At 45.3% G+C, this 21,093-nt stretch overlaps 1 protein-coding gene across 1 annotated transcript in view; it reads right to left on the bottom strand.

Annotated features, from left to right (window-relative positions):
* Positions 1-21,093, bottom strand: part of ZBTB7C (zinc finger and BTB domain containing 7C) — a 392,632-nt gene that overhangs the window by 359,033 nt on the left and 12,506 nt on the right. The gene's annotated exons all lie outside the window — the stretch shown is intronic.

Here is a 21,093-nt window from a genome sequence, read left to right as displayed (position 1 = left end):
ATGTTTGTTACTTTATTATAATAAATATATTGTTTTTACAATTGTGTGGTTATTTAAACCAGGGCTCAACATCCATCTATGTTCTTTAACATGCATTCTAGCAATGAATGTATAATACAGAGAACTTTCTAGTGACTGATATACAATATAACATGCATTCTAGTAATGAATGTATAATACAGAGAACTTTCTAGTGACTGATGTACAATATAACATGCATTCTAGTAATGAATGTATAATACAGAGAACTTTCTAGTGACTGATGTACAATATAACATGCATTCTAGCAATGAATGTATAATACAGAGAACTTTCTAGTGACTGATATATAATATAACATGCATTCTAGCAATGAATGTATAATACAGAGAACTTTCTAGTGACTGATGTACAATATAACTTGCATTCTAGCAATGAATGTATAATACAGAGAACTTTCTAGTGACTGATATATAATATAACATGCAATCTAGCAATGAATGTATAATACAGAGAACTTTCTAGTGACTGATATACAATATAACATGCATTCTAGTAATGAATGTATAATACAGAGAACTTTCTAGTGACTGATGTACAATATAACATGCATTCTAGCAATGAATGTATAATACAGAGAACTTTCTAGTGACTGATGTACAATATAACATGCATTCTAGCAATGAATGTATAATACAGAGAACTTTCTAGTGACTGATATATAATATAACATGCATTCTAGTAATGAATGTATAATACAGAGAACTTTCTAGTGACTGATGTACAATATAACTTGCACTCTAATGACTGATGTACAATATAACATGCATTCTAGTGACTGATATACAACATAACTTGCACTCTAATGACTGATATACAATATAACATGCATTCTAGTAATGAATGTATAATACAGAGAACTTTCTAGTGACTGATATATAATATAACATGCATTCTAGTAATGAGTGTATATTACAGAGAACTTTCTAGTGACTGATATACAATATACCATGCATTCTAGTAATGAGTGTATATTACAGAGAACTTTCTAGTGACTGATATACAATATAACATGCATTCTACTAATGAATGTATAATACAGAGAACTTTCTAGTGACTGATATATAATATAACATGCATTCTAGCAATGAATGTATAATACAGAGAACTTTCTAGTGACTGATGTACAATATAACATGCATTCTAGTGACTGATATACAACATAACTTGCACTCTAATGACTGATATACAATATACCATGCATTCTAGTAATGAGTGTATATTACAGAGAACTTTCTAGTGACTGATATATAATATAACATGCATTCTAGTAATGAGTGTATATTACAGAGAACTTTCTAGTGACCGATATACAATATACCATGCATTCTAGTAATGAATGTATAATACAGAGAACTTTCTAGTGACTGATATACAATATAACATGCATTCTAGTGACTGATATACAACATAACTTGCACTCTAATGACTGATATACAATATACCATGCATTCTAGTAATGAATGTATAATACAGAGAACTTTCTAGTGACTGATATACAATATAACATGCATTCTACTAATGAATGTATAATACAGAGAACTTTTTAGTGACTGATATATAATATAACATGCATTCTAGTAATGAGTGTATATTACAGAGAACTTTCTAGTGACTGATATACAATATAACATGCATTCTAGTAATTGATGTATAATACAGAGAACTTTCTAGTGACTGATATATAATATAACATGCATTCTAGTAATGAGTGTATATTACAGAGAACTTTCTAGTGACTGATATACAATATACCATGCATTCTAGTAATTGATGTATAATACAGAGAACTTTCTAGTGACTGAGGGGTCTGTTTATCATCCTATAAATAACAGTTTTAAGTTTAACACCGTTTTTACATATTTATATGTGGTTTTTAAGTGTCAGTCCTATTCATCAATCTTGTAACGCAGGAAATATCACTGGTTACAGTCCTGTCACGATATTTTCCACACTCCCCATAGTTTAGTATGGGGATGTAAAAATTAAGCTATTCATCAGCTTCCAAAAATCACATATTTTCGGAAATTGACTGTGTAACTGTAGGCCATCCTCAGATGGCCTACAGCCACCGAATCGCATCACAAGCTTGCTTTTACACTGTTGCTTGTGCAGGAATGGGATATTTTTGGATTCCTTTCCTCTGTCTCCCCACTGCCCCCCAGAGCCTGCAGCCCAGCTCCTGCCCACAGCCTCCATCCCCCCAGTGCCCAGCTCCAAATTGCACCTGGGACACATTACGGAGTCACAGCTGGTGCAAACACAGCATCTCCCCACCGGCCACGTCCACATCTATGTCCCCTTTAAGCCGCTGTTTCAGAGCTCTTTTCCCAGTGCATCATGTATATAATAGCCGGGCAGCCAAGTGTCTGCAACATGTATATGACAGCCGGGCAAAGGGGGGTGGGGTAGTTCGTGGGGTATGGGGGACAGAGGATGCGGTTGGCACAGTGGATAGAGCAAGCAGTGGGGGGAGCCAAACCTGGGGTACAGATCCCGCAGCAGCAGATGAGGCATCTATATGACAGCTGGGAAAGAGGGGGGTGGGGGGGTCTGCAAGCTGCAGGGACAGCAGATCCTGTGGATGATGCTGGGGCAGCTGGACCCATTGCCAGGGGACAGATACCTTCACAGTGCTGGCAGTGCAAAAGTGATGGAGCAGGGAGACCGAGGATGCGGGTAGTGTGCGGGAACACTGAGGCCCCATAGACATTGAGTAGCACTGTGACAGGACCCACCATGATGCAGAGAAAGCAGGGAGGTATCTAGCACTTCCGAACAGCTGTTTCCGCAAAAAGGGCTATCTTTTCGGAGGAGATACTTATGTAAAGGAGGCACGATGAATGCCTCCGATATTGGGGCTGAACTCGGTGCGAGTTCAAAACTTAATTATCACAAGATATTTTTTAGTATTGATGAAAAGACCCCTGATATGCAAAATAAAAAGCATTCTAGTACCAAATGTATAATACAGAGAGTATTCTAGTGACTAAGGGGTCGTTCGATCATTCCTTCATTTCTACAAAAAGGAAGAATATAGAGATGGTGTTGGAGGCCAAAGGGCTGATGAGCTCACCTAGGGAGGACGCATAAAGAGAGAACAGAAGAGGCCCAAGAACAGAACCTCAATGGTGCACCAACAGGGGAGAGTGGAAGCGGTGGGGTCATTGAGGCAGTAGGACAGCCAAGAGAATAGTGTTGTCCCTGCTGGAGAATTGTGTAGACTGCACTGTAATTGCATTAGTTTAGATATTTTTTCCAGGGGTCAAGAACTTGCTGACAGATTCACTGCTGAGGCTTATAATCACAGAGTTTTTCAGAAGGATAATTTTCAAGCTTGGCCTGTTCATCAAGTCACTTTGTTGATTCAGAAGAACAGACAAGTAAGAAGGTGGCATTTTATCTTCTTCATAGCTACCCATCATAATATTTTGGAGCATGAGAATGACACTTGGCACACTGTCATTTTATCTCAAAGATATGTACATTTTAAGGGCCAAATCAATTAGCAGTGACGTGCTGATGAACATCTTGCATATAGCGGTAAGCCCAGGTGCGAGGAAAAAGTAGCGATGCTGCATGCCACTATGTGCCGTTCCAAGCCATTAATTAAGAGAGGTGCACATTTAGGTACTGTAATTATGTCACATGTTTCTACGCCATTAATTAAGAGAGGTACACATATAGGTACTGTAATTATGTCACATGTCTCTACGCCATTAATTAAGAGAAGTGCACATATAGGTACTGTAATTATGTCACATGTCTCTACGCCATTAAGGGAGGTGCACATATAGGTACTGTAATTATGTCATATGGATCTACGCCATTACTTAAGAGAGGTGCACATATAGGTACTGTAATTATGTCACATGTCTCTACGCCATTAAGAGAGGTGCACATATAGGTACTGTAATTATGTCACATGTCTCTACGCCATTAAGGGAGGTGCACATATAGGTACTGTAATTATGTCACATGTCTCTACGCCATTAAGGGAGGTGCACATATAGGTCCTGTAATTATGTCATATGTCTCTACGCCATTAATTAAGAGAGGTGCACATATAGGTCCTGTAATTATGTCACATGTCTCTACGCCATTACTTAAGAAAGGTGCACATATAGGTACTGTAATTATGTCACATGTCTCTACGCCATTAAGGGAGGTGGACATATAGGTACTGTAATTATGTCACATGTCTCTACGCCATTAATTAAGGGAGGTGGACATATAGGTACTGTAATTATGTCACATGTCTCTACGCCATTAATTAAGGAAGGTGCACATATAGGTACTGTAATTATGTCACATGTCTCTACGCCATTAAGGGAGGTGCACATATAGGTCCTATAATTATGTAACACGTCTCTACGCCATTAATTGAGGTGCACATATAGGTACTGTAATTATGTAACATGTCTCTACGCCATTAAGAGTGGTGCACATATAGATACTGTAATTATGTCATACGTCTCTATGCCATTAATTAAGGGAGGTGCACATATACTGTAAGTACTGTAATTATGTCACATGTCTCTATACCATTAATTAAGGGAGGTGCACATATAGATACTGTAATTATGTCACATGTCTCTACGCCATTAAGGATGGTGCACATATAGATACTGTAATTATGGGGCTGATTCATAAAGGAACGCAGATGAGAATTCGCACGCACCTGGCCGATGCTTTTTCACTGCGCATGCATCGCACTGTACTTGCGTGAACTAGTCAGTGCGAGCGGGTAAGGGTACGCAGGCTACACGCAGTGTGTACGCAGACCCTTCCGATATTGAGTGACAGGAAGTGGCGTTTGTGGGTAGTGACGGAGGGATCAAACGAACGCAGGCGTGCCTGTGCATTGGGGTGCCGTTAAAGTGGCGTGCATAATTAAGGCAGTGCGGTGACATACGCAGCCAGACTACTTGATGCACGAAGGAAGTGGCCAAAATCCTGCACGAGATCAGATTAACCTCTATTGTGCGTATGGTTCCGATGGTTCTCGATGTTACCGATGTTTCCGCTGTCTTGCAGACTAAGGCTTTGAGTAGAGGGAAGTGGGCGGCATTGTGTAGTGCTAGGCATCTGCATATTATACTGCGGTTGCCGTGCATATGCATTGATTAGCATATATTCGCAGCGGCCGAGTGCGTGCGTGCGTGCGTGCGCATACTTGCGTTCCTTGCTGAATCAGGCACTATGTCACATGTCTCTACGTAATTTTCCCACTCAATAAAATCTGTAATATATTTGGACATCTTATGATCTGACATTTTATTATATGTAATAGTCAAAGTGTTGCTGATCTAATTATCTGTCCCTGGGGCATAAACACTATTGTGGTAGGACCATTAGGAAGATTATAGTTCCACTATCATAATGCTTTAATTTAATAGTCACAGCTAAAACTGAAGATGACGTCTGTAAAGGTCTTATCACAAAGACTGAACTATTGGACCGTAAGTCAAGACCCCGGCTCCTGTCAGTGAGCATTTCTTATAGTGGTGGGAAACCAAACAGTGTGAGAGTTAGGAATCTTTGTCTACGCAAGGAGGAAATATGGATATAATTCTGCTTCAACATGAAAACCAGAGAATTTTCCGATTATGGAACATAACAATTTATGGGCTGAATGAGGCTTTGATTATTTACGTCCACATCTAAGAAGCTTTTCATTTGAATTTTCTACCTAATTATACTATGAATTGATACTCTCATGGATTTTGCCGTTTGAATTAGACTGTGCACAATTATTTCGACGCTGTAGCGTCAGCATTATCTTCTATATCACTTTGGAAGGTTACCGCCCTCTTGAATCGCTCCATCTCTTCAAGTCAGTATCCAGGGATGGTTATGAGTATTTATGCTAATGAGCAAAATTTACTAAGCGTCGGGTTCTAAACCCCAGGGTTTAATGCCGGTTTGGCGGCGCTTTCTAAATGACAGGCCTGTTCTATTATATTCTAAAATTTGTTTTGATGGCGGTTTTGACCTTAGTAAATCTGCGGATAGCAAAACCGCTGCCAAACCACCGGGGTTTAGAACCCGCCGCTTAGTAAATTTTGCCCTAAGTCTCAGCTTTTTCCACACTTAAGGGTATTTCTGTAGCATGGTTTTCTATTTAACAACTTATTTAGCTTTTTTGCTTTACTTTTATATTGTGGTAGGGTTGAACGCATTTGTGCCCTGAATGTACAGAAGAGAATGCATAGATAGGGCATACAGATTTTTGCTTGACAGCGGTCCTGATTCACTACCGGTCGCAACTGCAATTACGCACACAATTGGCCGATTGTTGCATTCTGCGCATGCGTATGTACCGCAAGTGCGCCGTGCGCGAATCGGCCACTGCGTCAGCAGTGACTACGCAGACCCATCGCAGAGTGATGGACAGGAAGTGCCGTTGTAGGTGGTGACGGGGGATGTTTGGCGAAACGCAGGCTTGCCCGTGCGTTTGAACGCCATTGTATGGGTGAGCATATATTATCCACTGCGATGTCCTATGCAGCCTGAGTACTCCTAGCGTGCGATGCGTTTAGCAATTCCTGAGTAAGGCCAGAGCTTGTGCAAGTGTGCGTGAGGCTGCAATGGTCCTCCATGTTACCGATGGTTTTGCAGTCTTGCTAAGTATTACAGATGTGTGTAAGGTAAGGTGGGCGTCCTTGTGTAGTGCTGCAATGGCATAGCAATTGCAATGGATTAGCATACTATCGCAGGCAGACTGCGTGTATAATCGCTAATGCAATCGCAGTTGCGATCGGTAGAGAATGAAGCCCAGCGTTGTAGTATATGCAAATGTCACACTACTGTATTAGTACACAATATAATAAGTTAAGGAAGTGTTACACACATAAGAGAGAATACAGAATACAACTTAAATGACATACTAAAATCAGTTTATCAGTGTAAAACTGATTCAATTACGCTACGATAATGTATCAGAGAAGCTGTGAAGTGGACTGGCAGATTACCATGTACTTTGAAATTCAGAGATATTTATTGCATGCATTTATAAGTACATGGTAATCTGCCAGGCCACTTCATGGCTTCTCTGATACTAGCAGTCCCTACTATGCATGATAACAGTGCCCACAATTTAGTGAGCTGGGTGATATCTAGGGGATGGTCCCCTTTCTGTTTTTCTGTTTAGTATGACCCCTCCCTTTCATGCACCTGAAGAGTATTGCCAAATTGATTTGAGCAGCTTCCATTTTATGTTTGCTGTTTTGAGAGGCATGAATGAACCAGCATTTGGAGGGCATGCTGGCTCTTTTAGTGCTAGTTGGAGTTCCCAGGGGTGACTCCCAGGTAAGCTGGCTCTCAATTTGGATGTATTTCTGTATGTGCCTTTATCATGAGGCCTTACATCAGATAATTACATGGCCCAGAGTGGGCACTGTTAGCATGCAGAGTAGGGACTGCCAGTATCAGAGAAGCCATGAAGTGGCCTGGCAGCTTACCATGTACTTATAAATGCATGCAACAAATATCTCTGAATTTCTATTACCATATAGTTTTCATGTATTGTTGCAGGCAGGCTTGCCTACCCTCCCGATTTGGCCGGCAGCCTCCCGATTTTCCGGTGCCGCTCCCGGCCCCCCCGGAAAGGCAGGCAAGCCTCCCGGAAGTCTCAGACCCTCCCCACCTCCCCCCTGAAAAAAACAGAAATACCCGCAGCAGGGGGCCCGGTGACGCGATTCGCGCAGAATCGCGTCATCGTGGCCCCGCCCCCTGCTTCACAATGCTGAAAATCACGGCATTGTGAAGAGGGGGCGGAGTCACAATGACGCGATCATGTGGCTCCGCCCCCATCTCCGCCCCCCAGTGTGGCACAAAATGGCCGCTCCGCCCCCGGCCCCCGCTATTAGCCGACAATCAGCTCCCTCCCGGAAGGCTGGAGCTGATTGTCGGCAAGTATGGTTGCAGGTACAATTTAGTGTGCTGGGTGATTTCTAGGGGATACTCCCCTTTCTGTTTTTCTGTCACACATGCATGCAAGATACTGACTCAGGAGTGCCGAGAGGGGAGCCAGGTACTTATTACCCGGGCCTGGGCCTATAAGAGGGACCCGGCGTGGGCTCGGGACAGCTGCAGTGAAGAACAAATGTCTCCCTTTGGAGGGCGTGGCAACACGTCACTGCACCTCGCAAAGTTTTTCTTTCAAAGTTTTTCCCTGAGGGGACGTGGCCATGACCCTGGATTTGGCCACACCCACTCAGTCTATGGGCCTGACCTCACTATACCAAACACCCAAATGATCCAAAGACAGAATATAAACACAACCCGTGCAGTTCCTCTCTCCTGCCTGGGGTGTCACTCTCTGCTCTTGGGCTTCTAGCACACTCAGCTGATGCCACATATTGCTGAGATACAGACCAGAGTGTGCTAGAAGCACCAGAGCAGAGAGCGACACCCCAGGCAGGAAAGAGGAACTGCACGGTTTGTGACAGGCGCGGGGTGCTAGAATGAACACTAACGCCCAGAGCACAATTAAAAAAAAAAAAGACAACCAAGGAGCCAAGGTGAATGTAATTAATAGCACAAGTGTATCAGTATAGCAATGACCAGAAATGTATTTTAAATTAAACCAAAACAAAAATTTTAATCCGACTACCAACTAAGTTTTCTTTTTTGCCTATAAAGTGATAACAATCAAAGCACCAGGCACATTGCGAAATGTTATGGAAACTGACTTGCACCTCATTATCCTCTCTCAGGATACAGCGACCTACATCCCCAAATAAATTATAAGGTTATTAAGGCAATGGCTCATTTTGTGCGTCAGGCAGCTGGGTACATGTATCCCAGGGTACATTAAGCCACCTCTCACTACACCGTAAATAATCTGATAGAGAGATGCATCAACCGGCGCTGACACGCAATCTGCAGCACAATCCTCCCGGTGTCCATGAGACTGGAGTATTACTGGGAGAGGTGAAGTCACTTGTGTGTTAAATTCTCCCCCGCACAGAACTTGACGGAAGATGGACGTATTTTCACAGCTGGGTTCAATTCATGTCGCCTTCACTTTTTTGGTCTTGGAAAGTAAATAAATATCTTAAAATGAAACTTGAAAATTCAGAGATTACTTAAAGAGTAATTGCAGATGTTTTATCATCCATACCGGGGGGGGGGGGGGGGGGGGGGAGAGAGAGAGAGAGAGAGAGAGAGGAGAGAGAGAGAGAGAGAGAGAGAGAGAGAGACAGCGTAGTGTAACTTTAACCTCTGTCACCTTCAGAGGGTAATCGGTGAAAGCCGGACCGGACAAGGTTCCGGAACGCCGGACTGGGACAGCTCCCTGCAGCGACCTCTGCTGCTGAGGAGCTGTCAGCTGTATAATGTGAGTCCCCGTCCGTGGGGATGTGTCAGTGACAGGCAGGGAGCGGTCATTATAGTGGCTCCCTGCCGGACCAGATTCCGGGATGCCGGAACGGACCAGCTCTGCTGCTAAGAAGTTGTGTCCGGGGGTTGTGTAGTGCCGTGTAGTGACAGCCTGTCACCGGGGGAGAGATTACAGCCGGCTCTCTCGGACAGACAGCGCGTTCCGGCGTCCCGGCATCTGGAGCCACTATAATGAACGCTCCCTGCCTGTCACTGACACACCCCCCAGACGGGGACTCGCATTATACAGCTGACAGCTCCTCAGCAACAGAGTTCGCTGCAGGGAGCTGTCCCACTCCGGCGTTCCGCAATCTTGTCCGGTCCGGCTTTGACCTAATCCCACCTTCAGAGAATATTACCTGGGAGGTCCATAAGTTTTCACTCTAATTCCCCCAAAACATTTTGAGAGCCCCCCATCTTTACCTAAGTCTCTCATTGCTACATATGTGTACCAAGGTCACACCCAGCCCCTCAGTGGAATCTATCATCCTTACTGTATGCAAAATATGCCATAGCAACTGCGGGATAGCAAACTGATCAGTATAAATGGCGGTGGGGGGGGTTTAGATTACCCTAACACCATGACCAGTGTCGTATGAGGCAGAGTTTCCATTTGTATGCCCTTCTGTTAATTTCTCCTGTATTTAAAATACACAATACTCAGCATTCCATCCCCAGAACTGAAACTCACAACCTCATGTACCTCAGTCAGACACTTAACACATAATCAAGGGCGCCGAGAGGGGGGGGGGAGCGGGTACAGATTACCGGGGCCCGGGCTTCCTGAGGGGCCCGGGTCCGGCGCCGATCCCCCTCCCTCACAGCAGCCCAGCACACAGCGTGTGCTGAGCTGCAGTGGAGACTGCTCGTGGCTGCTGAGCAGCAGTCTCCTATGCCTGTGGGGGGGAGCGATCACACTGATCGCGCCCCCCCTGGCTTTGAGCAGGGCTGAGGGGGCCCAGAGCGCCCCCTCGGCGCTGCAAATCTTTTTTTTTTTTCGCCAAGGGGGCATGGCCACACCTCCCGCTATTAGGCCACGCCCCCTATTACCCGGGCCCGCCGCAGCTCTCAGCGGGCCTGCACATAATCTATTGGATCCTAAATAAGAAGCCTTGTAATTCTAACTACATGAATCTAGTTGTAATTGTTTAAAGTAAACCATTGCAGCTAAGCAGATCTATGCTTTATGTTGGGGTGGGGGGGAGGGAGTGGGCAACATAAAATCGTTCCGACACCCCTGCATCCCCCCTCCCTTCCTCCTTTCCTCTTACCTGGGAGTGCGGGGACTGTAGCCGTGTAGTGGCATCTGCGGAGGGTCAGGGGCTGTGCACCACACGGAGGAGGAGGTGTAATGTCCGCATATTACACCCCCTAAATGCAGGGTCTGTGCAGCCTATTGCTATAATGCACAGCCACTGACCGTCCAATGCTGCCGCGCCTTTCACATGTTTGGGGGTGACGAGCCGCCCCCTTGCCCCCTCCCCCCCCCCTCCTTCCTGCTCCGACGCCCATGGCTGCACACTAGATAAATCTGCTTAGCTGTAATGGTATAAACTGACCATTGCGGCTAGCTTCATAGAGTTAGAATTACTAGGATGACAGCACAGGAGCAAATAGCTCATGTGTGAGGTGTCTAACTGCGGTGTGTGTTTAAGTCCCAGGTATGACAAGTTGAATATTGTTTATTTCAGATAAGTGTGGGGATTTTGCTAAAAGTTATTATAGACAAGGTGCATTGCGTCATTGCAGCCCAGCCCCCACTACACAATGGCGAGATTACCGGCACTGCACAGCAGGGGGCGGGACCATAATGACGCGATTCAGCGCAAATCGTGTCCTCGTTTCCCTTTGATGGTAAGTGCATGTGCAGAACAGGTACTGCGTCATCACATGGAGGTCCCCCAAGCCTCCATTTAATTGACAGGCAGAAACATTTGGGGAGCGGTATGGGCGAGGGGACAGCATGCATTTCCAGAAACGGGGGCGTGTTTTCCCCATTTTCTAGGAGTGCTGTGCCCAGAGCCTGTGTTCATGGGCACAGATTTCCTAGCCTCGCAAGCAGCCATGAGCTAGCCAGCCTGCGCAAGCTGAAGCTTACTCAGCTGTCCTGTTCTCGGTGGAACGAGATAAGATTTTTGGATACAAAGAGGGGTATTCAATATGAAAGGTTAACTTCCCTGGCGAAGTTAACGTTTCATATCGGAGTTTTTTTCTGCGTAAAGGTATGGTGCGCGCTCCCGCTTATCCCTGTATTCAATATAAAATTAACGAAAACGGGAAACTACGAAGATGGATTTGCGTAAAGTTACGAATTTTTCCTTAAAATAATTGTAAGACCCCCTAAAGTTGTAAAAACATGGGGGAACACTATGGATACCCCCGTTTTAGCCTTTAATTGAAAGTCGGGGATTTAAATAGCCGCAGCAGGTGCTTTTTTCCCGACATTGAAGAAGTGATGCAGAAGAGCACTTAGGTTATTTTTTTCGTTTTTTTAAGTGGTCCCATCAAATTTGGGGTACATGAAAATGGGTACTAGCATACTTTTAAGTCCCTAAAGTCAGTTTTTAAAAATTTGTGCACCTGCCGCTATAATTCTATTCTAGAAAACACCTGCCGCATACTTGCAGAATAGCCCTGAACCTATTTCCCTATTGTTTAACAATTTTTTCCCATTTTTTTTTTTTTGCACCCCAATATTTAAATAAATTTTTTGGGGTGTCCCTATTTTTTTGTAAACTTTTTTTGACACAGTTCTTTTTTAAATGTCAATCTCAGGGGTGCAGGCTATTTTGTTTAAGCCTGCACCCCTAAACCCCAATTCTGCACTTTTTTTCGACACCTATTCAATGGTGAAAGTTATCACCGTTTTTTATCAAAGACTTTTCAAAACTGCGATAAGTCTTTGAAATTGAATACGGTGTAAAACAAGTGATATTAACGCAAAAACTTTAAAAAGTTATCGCACCCATATTGAATACCCCTAAAAGACGTTAATCAAGCCACACAAACAGATATCAGTTAAAAAGACATTTATTACAAAGTAAAAGAAAAGGTAAATTATAGGGGTGAGTGGGTTCGGATTTCTGAAATCCGAACCCCCCCGAGCCCCCCCGATCCGAGGCCGATCCGAGTCAGGCTCGACTTTTCCCGCCTGACTCGAATCTGAAATCGAGGCAAAACGTCATCATCTCGCCTTCCGGGTCTCGCGGGTTTTGGATCCTATATAAGGTACCCGCGTCGGCGCCATTTTCTCACTCGGCTGTGGACAGTGAAGAGGGAGGGTGGGAGTTAGGGCTGGCTGGCTGGGCTGTGTAGTGTAGTGTAGTGCAGAGTAGTGTTGTGCTGTGCTGTGCTGCGCTGTGCTGCTGTTGTCCACTACTTCAAAGTCCATAGGGGCTGGCTGTGTTGTGCTGTGCTGCTGTTGTTAATAGGGGCTGTGTCCCCTACTTCAAAGTCCATAGGGGCTGGCTGGACTGTGTTGTGCATTCAGTTCTCCATAGGGGCTGTGTCCACTCCAGAGTCCTGTGCAGTGTCCCAGTCGTAAAGGGGTGCTGTAGTGTAGTCCAGGGGGTCCTCTGTCCATCAGGGGTGCTCCCTCCAAGTACTAAAAAAATAATATTTTTTGTGTGTTTGTGAATTGTGTGCGCAGTAGCCGCACGTGCATCAACAAAGTAGTGCCAAGCGTGCGCCTGTGTCATAAGTAAAGGGCCGGCTGGCTTGACCGTTAAAGGGTGCTGTAACCCCCAAAGTACACTCCAATCCAAACCAAAAAAAAAAATATTTTCTGTGTTTGTGAATTGTGTGCGCAGTAGCCGCACGTGCATCAACAAAGTAGTGCTAAGTGTGCGCCTGTGTCATAAGTAAAGGGCCGGCTGGCTTGACCGTTAAAGGGTGCTGTAACCCCCAAAGTACACTCCAAACCAAAAAAATATATATTTTCTGTGTTTGTGAATTGTGTGAGCACGAGCCGCACGTGCATCAACAAAGTAGTGCCAAGCGTGCGCCTGTGTCATAAGTAAAGGGCCGGCTGGCTTGACCGTTAAAGGGTTCTGTAACCCCCAAAGTACACTCCAAACCAGAAAAAAAAATATTTTCTGTGTTTGTGAATTGTGTGCGCAGTAGCCGCACGTGCATCAACAAAGTAGTGCCAAGCGTGCGCCTGTGTCATAAGTAAAGGGCCGGCTGGCTTGACCGTTAAAGGATGCTGTAACCCCCAAAGTACACTCCAGTCCAAATAAAAAAAAAATTATTTTCTGTGTGTGTGAATTGTGTGCGCTGTGGCTGCACGTGCATCAACAAAGGAGCAGCGCCAAGCGTGCGCCTGTGTCCCATAAGTAAAGAGCCGGCTTGCTCATTTCTTAAAGGGTGGTGTAACCCACAAAGTGCACTACTCTCCAGCAAAAATAAAAAAATATTTTCTGTGTTTGTGTGCGCTTTAGCCGCACGTATATATCAATATAACATAAATGGAGGACCAAACTTTCTCCGATAAAAATAAAATAGGGAAAGATCAAGAACCACTTCCTCCTAGTGCTGCTGCTGCTGCTGGGAGTTGTTCATCATCCCAGAGAGGAAGTAGGAACATCACTACTTTTACTAAACAATTGACCCTCCAACAGTCCCTAGCGATGAGGATGAAGTACGACAGCAGTCATCCTGAAGCAAAACGTATAACTGAGGCCTTGACTGCTATGTTGGTGTTAGACGTGCGTCCGGTATCCGCCATTAGTGCAGTGGGATTTAGACAATTGATGGAGGTAGTGTGTCCCCGGTTCCAAATCCCGTCTAGATTCCACCTGCATCCTCAAAGCAGCAGCGACAAGCGTGCGTCTGTCTGTTAAAGGATGGTGTAACCCTCAAAGTGCGCTCCACAAACAATAAAAATATTCTTCTTCTTTTTTCTGTCTTTGTGAATTGTGTGGGCTGTAGCCGCACTTGCATCCTCAAAGCAGCAGCGACAAGCGTGCGTCTGTCTGTTAAAGGGTGGTATAACCCTCAAAGTGTGCTCCACAAACAATAAAAATATTCTTCTTTTTTTTCTGTCTTTGTGAAATGTGTGGGCTGTAGCCGCACCTGCATCCTTAAAGCAGCAGCGACAAGCGTGCGTCTGTCTGTTAAAGGGTGGTGACACCCTCAAAGTGTGCTACACAAACAATAAAAATATTGTTCTTTTTTTTTCTGTCTTTGTGAAATGTGTGGGCTGTAGCCGCACCTGCATCCTTAAAGCAGCAGCGACAAGCGTGCGTCTATCTGTTAAAGGGTGGTGACACCCTCAAAGTGTGCTACACAAACAATAAAATATTCTTCTTTTTTCTGTCTTTGTGAAATGTGTGGGCTGTAGCCGCACTTGCATCCTCAAAGCAGCAGCGACAAGCGTGCGTCTGTATGTTAAAGGGTGGTGTAACCCTCAAAGTGCTCCAAAAAATAAAAAACTATTTTTTTAATGTGTTTGTGACTTGTGTGCGATGTAGCCGCACGTGCATCAACATAGTAGCAGCGCCAAGCGTGCGCCTGTGTCATAAGTCAAGGGCTGGTTTGGACATCTGGTCCGGACTGAAGGACGTGCCAACAATTTCTGACAAGTCTACTGTCACTGCATATGATACTGTCCTCAAAGCAGCAGCGACAAGCGTGCGTCTGTCTGTTAAAGGGTGGTGACACCCTCAAAGTGTGCTACACAAACAATAAAAATATTGTTCTTTTTTTTTCTGTCTTTGTGAATTGTGTGGGCTGTAGCCGCACTTGCATCCTCAAAGCAGCAGCGACAAGTGTGCGTCTGTCTGTTAAAGGGTGGTGACACCCTCAAAGTGTGCTACACAAACAATAAAAATATTCTTCTTCTTTCTTCTGTCTTTGTGAATTGTGTGGGCTGTAGCCGCACTTGCATCCTCAAAGCAGCAGCGACAAGCGTGCGTCTGTCTGCTAAAGGGTGGTGTAACCCTCAAAGTGCGCTCCACAAACAATAAAAAATTGTTTTTTTTCTGTCTTTGTGAATTGTGTGCACTGTAGCTGCACGTGCATCAACAAAGGAGCAGCGCCAAGCGTGCGCCTGTGTTCCATAAATAAAGAGCCGGCTGGCTCATTTCTTAAAGGGTGGTATAACCCACAAAGTGCACTAGTCTCCAACAAAAATAAAAAATTATTTTCTGTGTTTGTGTGCGCCTTAGTCGCACGTATATATCAATATAACATAAATGTAGGACCAAGCTCTCTCCGATATAAATAAAATAGGGAAAGATCAAGAACCACTTCCTCCTAGTGCTGAAGCTGCTGCCACTAGTTATGACATAGACAATAACATGCCATCAACGTCGTCTTCCAAGGCCGATGCCCAATGTCATAGTAGAGGGCATATACAATCCCAAATGACAAAGTTCAGGAAAATTACCTAAAAAATAACATTTAAATCATCTGAGGAGAAACGTAAACTTGCCAATAGGCCATTTACGACACGGAGTGGTAAGGAAAGGCTAAGGTCTTTCCCTATGTTCATGACTAGTGGTTCAGCTTCACATGACGATGGAAGCCCTCCTACCGCTAAAAAAAAAATCAAACGAGTTAAGCTGGCAAAAGCACAGCGAAGAACTGTGCGTTCTAAGAAGATATCACAAATCCCCAAGGAGAGTCCAAGTGTGGTGGCGGTTGCGATGCCTGACCTTCCCAGCACTGGACGGGAAGAGGTGGCTCTTTCCAACATTTGCACGCACTCTGGAAGTGCTGAAAGGAGCACTCACAATCCACTTGCTGATATGCAAATTGAAGATGTCACTGTTGAAGTACAACAGGATGAGAATACTGGTGTAGCTGGCGCTGAGGAGGAAGTTGGCGAGGAGGATTCTGATGGTGATGTGGTTTGTTTAAATCGGGCTCCGGGGGAGACAGTTGTTGTCCGTGGGATGAAAAAGCCCATCACTGTCATGCCTGGGCAGAAGACCAAACATTCCACCTCTTTGGTCTGGCAATATTTCTATCCAAATCCGGACAACAACTGTATTGCCATATGTACCATATGTAAAGGTGAAATAAGTAGGGGTAGGGACGTTAACCACCTGCAGTGCGTTCATAAAAAGTTACTGTCAAGTTCAGAAACTTTGGCTAAGACCGTAAGCAGTCCAGGGACACCTAAATCCCTTTGTCCTGTTGTATCCAAGTGCCTGCAAACCACACCGTCATCATCCTCCTCGTCAATTCCTCCTTAGTCAGGGTCGGAAGTAGTCCTGCAGGCCATGTCACTGGCATGACTGACTCTCCTATCCGGGATTCCTCCGGAGGATCCTGCATTGCTACGCCTACTGCTGCCGCTGCTGCTGCTGCTGCTGCTGGGAGTCGTTCATCATCCCAGAGAGGAAGTAGGAACACCACTACTTTTACTAAACAATTGACCCTCCAACAGTCCTTAGCGAGGAGGATGAAGTACGACAGCAGTCATCCTGAAGCAAAACGTATAACTGAGGCCTTGACTGCTATGTTGGTGTTAGACGTGTGTCCGGTGGCCGCCATTAGTGCAGTGGGATTTAGACAATTGATGGAGGTAGTGTATCCCCAGTTCCAAATCCCGTCTAGATTCCACTTCACTAGGCAGGCGATCCGAGACTGTACAGAAACGTCAGAAAAAGTGTCCTCAGTGTCCTGAAAAATTCGGTTGTTCCCAATGTCCACTTAGCCACGGACATGTGGAACAGGGCAGACTAAGGACTATATGACTGTGACAGCCCACTGGGTAGCTGTATCACCTTACGCAGCAACAACAGCAGCGTCACCAGTAGCAGCATCTCAGAAACGCCAGCTCGTTCCAAGGCAGACTACACTGTGTATCACCGGTTTCAGTAAGAGGCACATCGCCGTCAACCTCTTAGAGAAACTGAGGGAAATCATCGCCCAGTGGCTTACCCCACTTAGACTCTCCTGGGGATTTGTGATATCTGACAACGCCACCAATATTGTGCGGATATTACATCTGGGCAAATTCAAGCACGTCCCATGTTTTGCTCACACAATAAATTTGGGGGTGCAGAATTTTCTGTAAAGCGACGGGCGTGCAGGAGATGCTTTGGGTGGCCCGAAAAATTTCTGGCCACTTTCGCCATTCAGCATCTGCGTGCCGAAGACTGGAGCGCCAGCAAACACTCTTGAACCTGCCCCGCCATCACCTGAAGCAAGAGGTTGTGACTTGGTGGAATTCAACCCTCTATATGCTTCAGAGGATGGAGGAGCAGCAAAAGGCCATTCAAGCCTATACATCCACCTATGACATAGGTAAAGGAGGGGGTATGCACCTGACTCAAGTGCAGTGGAAAATGATTTCGTGTTGTGCAAGGTTCTCCAGCCCTTCGAACTTGCCACACGTGAAGTCAGTTCAGACACTGCCAGCTTGAGTCAGGTCATTCCCCTCATCAGGCTTTTGCAGAAGCAGCTGGAGAAAGTGAAGGAGGATCTAAGACGGAGCGATTCCGCTCGGCATGTGGGACTTGTGGATGAAGCCCTTCATTCGCTTTGCCAGGATTCCAGGGTGGTCAATCTGTTGAAATCAGACCACTACATTTTGACCACCGTGCTCGATCCTAGGTTTAAGGCCTATTTGGTGTCTCTCTTTCTGGCCGACACAAGCCTGCAGAGGTGCAAAGACCTGCTGGTGAACACACTGTCAGCTGAAGCGGAACGTGACACGTCAACAGCTCCTTCTTCATTTTCTCCCGCAACTGGGGCTGCCAGGAAAAAACTTAGGTATCCTAAGCAACCCGCTGGCGGTGATGCAGGGCAGGCAGGACCAAGTTTGGACATCTGGTCCGGACTGAAGGACCTGGCAACAATTTCTGACACATGATACTGTCACCATTGACAGAATGGTGGAGGATTACATCGGTGACAGCATCCAAGTAGGCATGTCAGACAGTCCGTACCTATACTGGCAGGAAAAAGAGGCAATTTGGAGAACCCTGTACAAACTGGCTCTATTTTAACTGAGTTGCCCCCCCTCCAGTGTGTACTCCGAAAGAGTGTTTAGTGCAGCCGGGAACCTTGTCAGCGAAAGGCGTAGGAGGTTGCTTACACAAAATGTGGAGAAGATGATGTTCATAAAAATTAATTATCAACTCTTCCAGGTAGACCAGCCTCCAGAACGTACAGAGGGACCTGTGGTGGTGGATTCCAGCCGGGACAAATTAATACTCTGTGAGGATGAGGATGTACACAGCACTGAAGAGGGTGAAGAATCGTGGATAAGGATGATGAGGACGACATCTTACCTCCGTAGAGCCAGTGTCAGGGCTCTGCCGGGGATCAGCGTGGCCTTACCTCCTCGCCGGCTTCCTTTGATCTCCCGGGCGGTCGGGCAGCTGGCGCGGCGGCTGAGAGGACGCTAAGCATTCTCCCCGTGTGTAGGGGACTGCGGGCGGTCTGGTGTCTGGACTCGGGGTTCCCGGCATGGGCGCCGCCATGTCAGTCGGCCCATGTGACTGTACTTCTGGCCTGGGATAGGTGAGCGTCAGGTGATCGCTGTGCACCTATCAAAGGGTTCTTTTGGGTATATAGCCTGCTTCCACCTTTCTGCAAACTGCCTGAACAACGGTTGTCTCCTAGTACCTAGTTGAGTTCCGGTCCAGGTTCCTGGCGTTCTATTTCCTCTACAGTGTGTTCCATCTCTGCCTGTGTGCCAAGACGTTACTGTGATCCCTGTGCAACAGTGAGTTACCATCTGCCTGTGTGCTAAACGTGTCTCTAGTGAACTTCATGCAACAGTGTATTACCATCTGCCTGTGTGCTAAACAAGTCTCTAGTGAACCAGGTGCAACAGTTAATTACCATCTGCCTGTGTGCTAAACGAGCCTCTAGTGAACTTCATACAACAGTGAATTACCATATCTGCCTGTGTGCTAAACGTGTCACTAGTGAACTTTGTGCTACAGTATTGCCAGACTTCTTTACGTTGTTTGTGGATCACTCCACAGTGCCTTAAACCTTAGGCATCTCTTATTAGGGCCACGGTTATTTGTGTCTCCAATTCCCACTGAGCTCGGGTACCTGGTCAAAGGACCGCGACCTGCTCACAGGGTGCAGCTAAGTCCAAATCCCGATTGGAGGGGTCACTGGCGAACACCATCCTGTGGGTTAGACTCCGCACCATTGCCCAGGTCTCGTCAACACTCGAGAGCTGTGGATGAGGAGAACATATATCCAGGCCCCTCGCCTTCGTTTCCTCCCGCAACCCGGACCCAGAGTTTCCACTCCCCCAGCGCCAAGCGTGACAGCCAGTTTGTGCAGGGACAGATTAATTGCCAGATTGTTTTGTGGGGGCCCAAACGAACCAATCATTTCAGCCACAGTCATGTGGCAGACCCTGGTGCTGAAATGATTGGTTTGTTAAAGTGTGCATGTCCTGTTTATACAACATAAGGGTGGGTAGGAGGGCCCAAGGACAATTCCATCTTGCACCTTTTTTTTTTTTCTTTGCATTATGTACTGTTTGGGGCCTAGTTTTTCAAACTGCCATCTTGTCTGCCACTGCAGTGTCACTCCTAGATGGGCCATGTGTTTGTGCCACCCACTCGTGTCGCTTAGCATAGTCATCCAGCTACCTCGGTGCAACCTTTTGGACATAAAAACACTATTGTGAGGTGTGAGGTGTTCAGAATAGACTGGAAATGAGTGGAAATTAAGGTTATTGGGGTTAATAATAGCATAGGAGCAGAAAAACCCACAAATTCTGTGATTTTAGCTGTTTTTATGCTTTTTTTCAAAAAAATACAGATCCAAAGCACAAAACCCAGAACCCAAAACACGGAAGGGTGGTTTTGGCAAAACCAGTCCAGATCCAAAACAAGAAGAAAGATCCAGATCCAAAACCAAAACACAAAACACGAAAAGTGGCTGGTGCACACCCTTAGTAAATTACTGTATTAACACTTAACTTGCTTGTCAAATCATCAACTCAGAACATAAATGTACATCTATCAAAAGGCTGATTCTATACTGACAAATTTCAGCTTATATAGGAGAAAAACTCCTACATAAGCATTTTAACAGGTATAAAGGTCATATTTGGAAATATACATAAATATTAATAGACATTAGTGGGCACAGTTGCGTCAATTATGAATGTTGGAAATCTCAGTAACAACTATTTATGGTATTTATCTAGATAAACTGAAGGTAAGACAATAATGACTCAGGATTAAGTATGTCTGGTAACAGTGATCTCTGCTTCTCTCTGTCAAAAACACAATACAATATCTGACCACCTCCTAATTTCTGACCATTATCTAATGCCTGATACATTCATAAAATCACTGCACACAACATGGCTTTCAGCAGCCATTTTCTGCACTCTCATTACATGGCCGATGCCGGGAACATCGGTCGTGATGGTGATCCCTGGCTGTGACCAAGGTTCTCTTTAGACACATCCTGCAGCATTAGCATTTTAGAAGCCCTTTTCGCGCGGCTGCGCAATTCTGTCCATCTCTGAATCAGGCCCTAATTCTGAGGTGGGAGCAAAGCAAACAAAAAACAAGTAAATGTACACCTGGAACAAATCATGTTGCAATGCAAGGAGTGCAAATACATTTATTATTTTGCATGCAGAATAAATACTGGCTCACCCCCACCCGGCCTGCAGTGCAGCATGGTTTTACCAAAGTGCAATGCTACTGTTTTGTTTTTTTGCTCGGCTAC

Source organism: Taudactylus pleione, unplaced genomic scaffold (genome assembly GCF_031769625.1).
Source record: "Taudactylus pleione unplaced genomic scaffold, aTauple2 ptg000189l, whole genome shotgun sequence".
NCBI lineage: Eukaryota > Metazoa > Chordata > Amphibia > Anura > Myobatrachidae > Taudactylus > Taudactylus pleione.
Note: the sequence above shows the minus strand (reverse complement) of the source record. Positions and strands in the feature narration are given on the sequence as shown.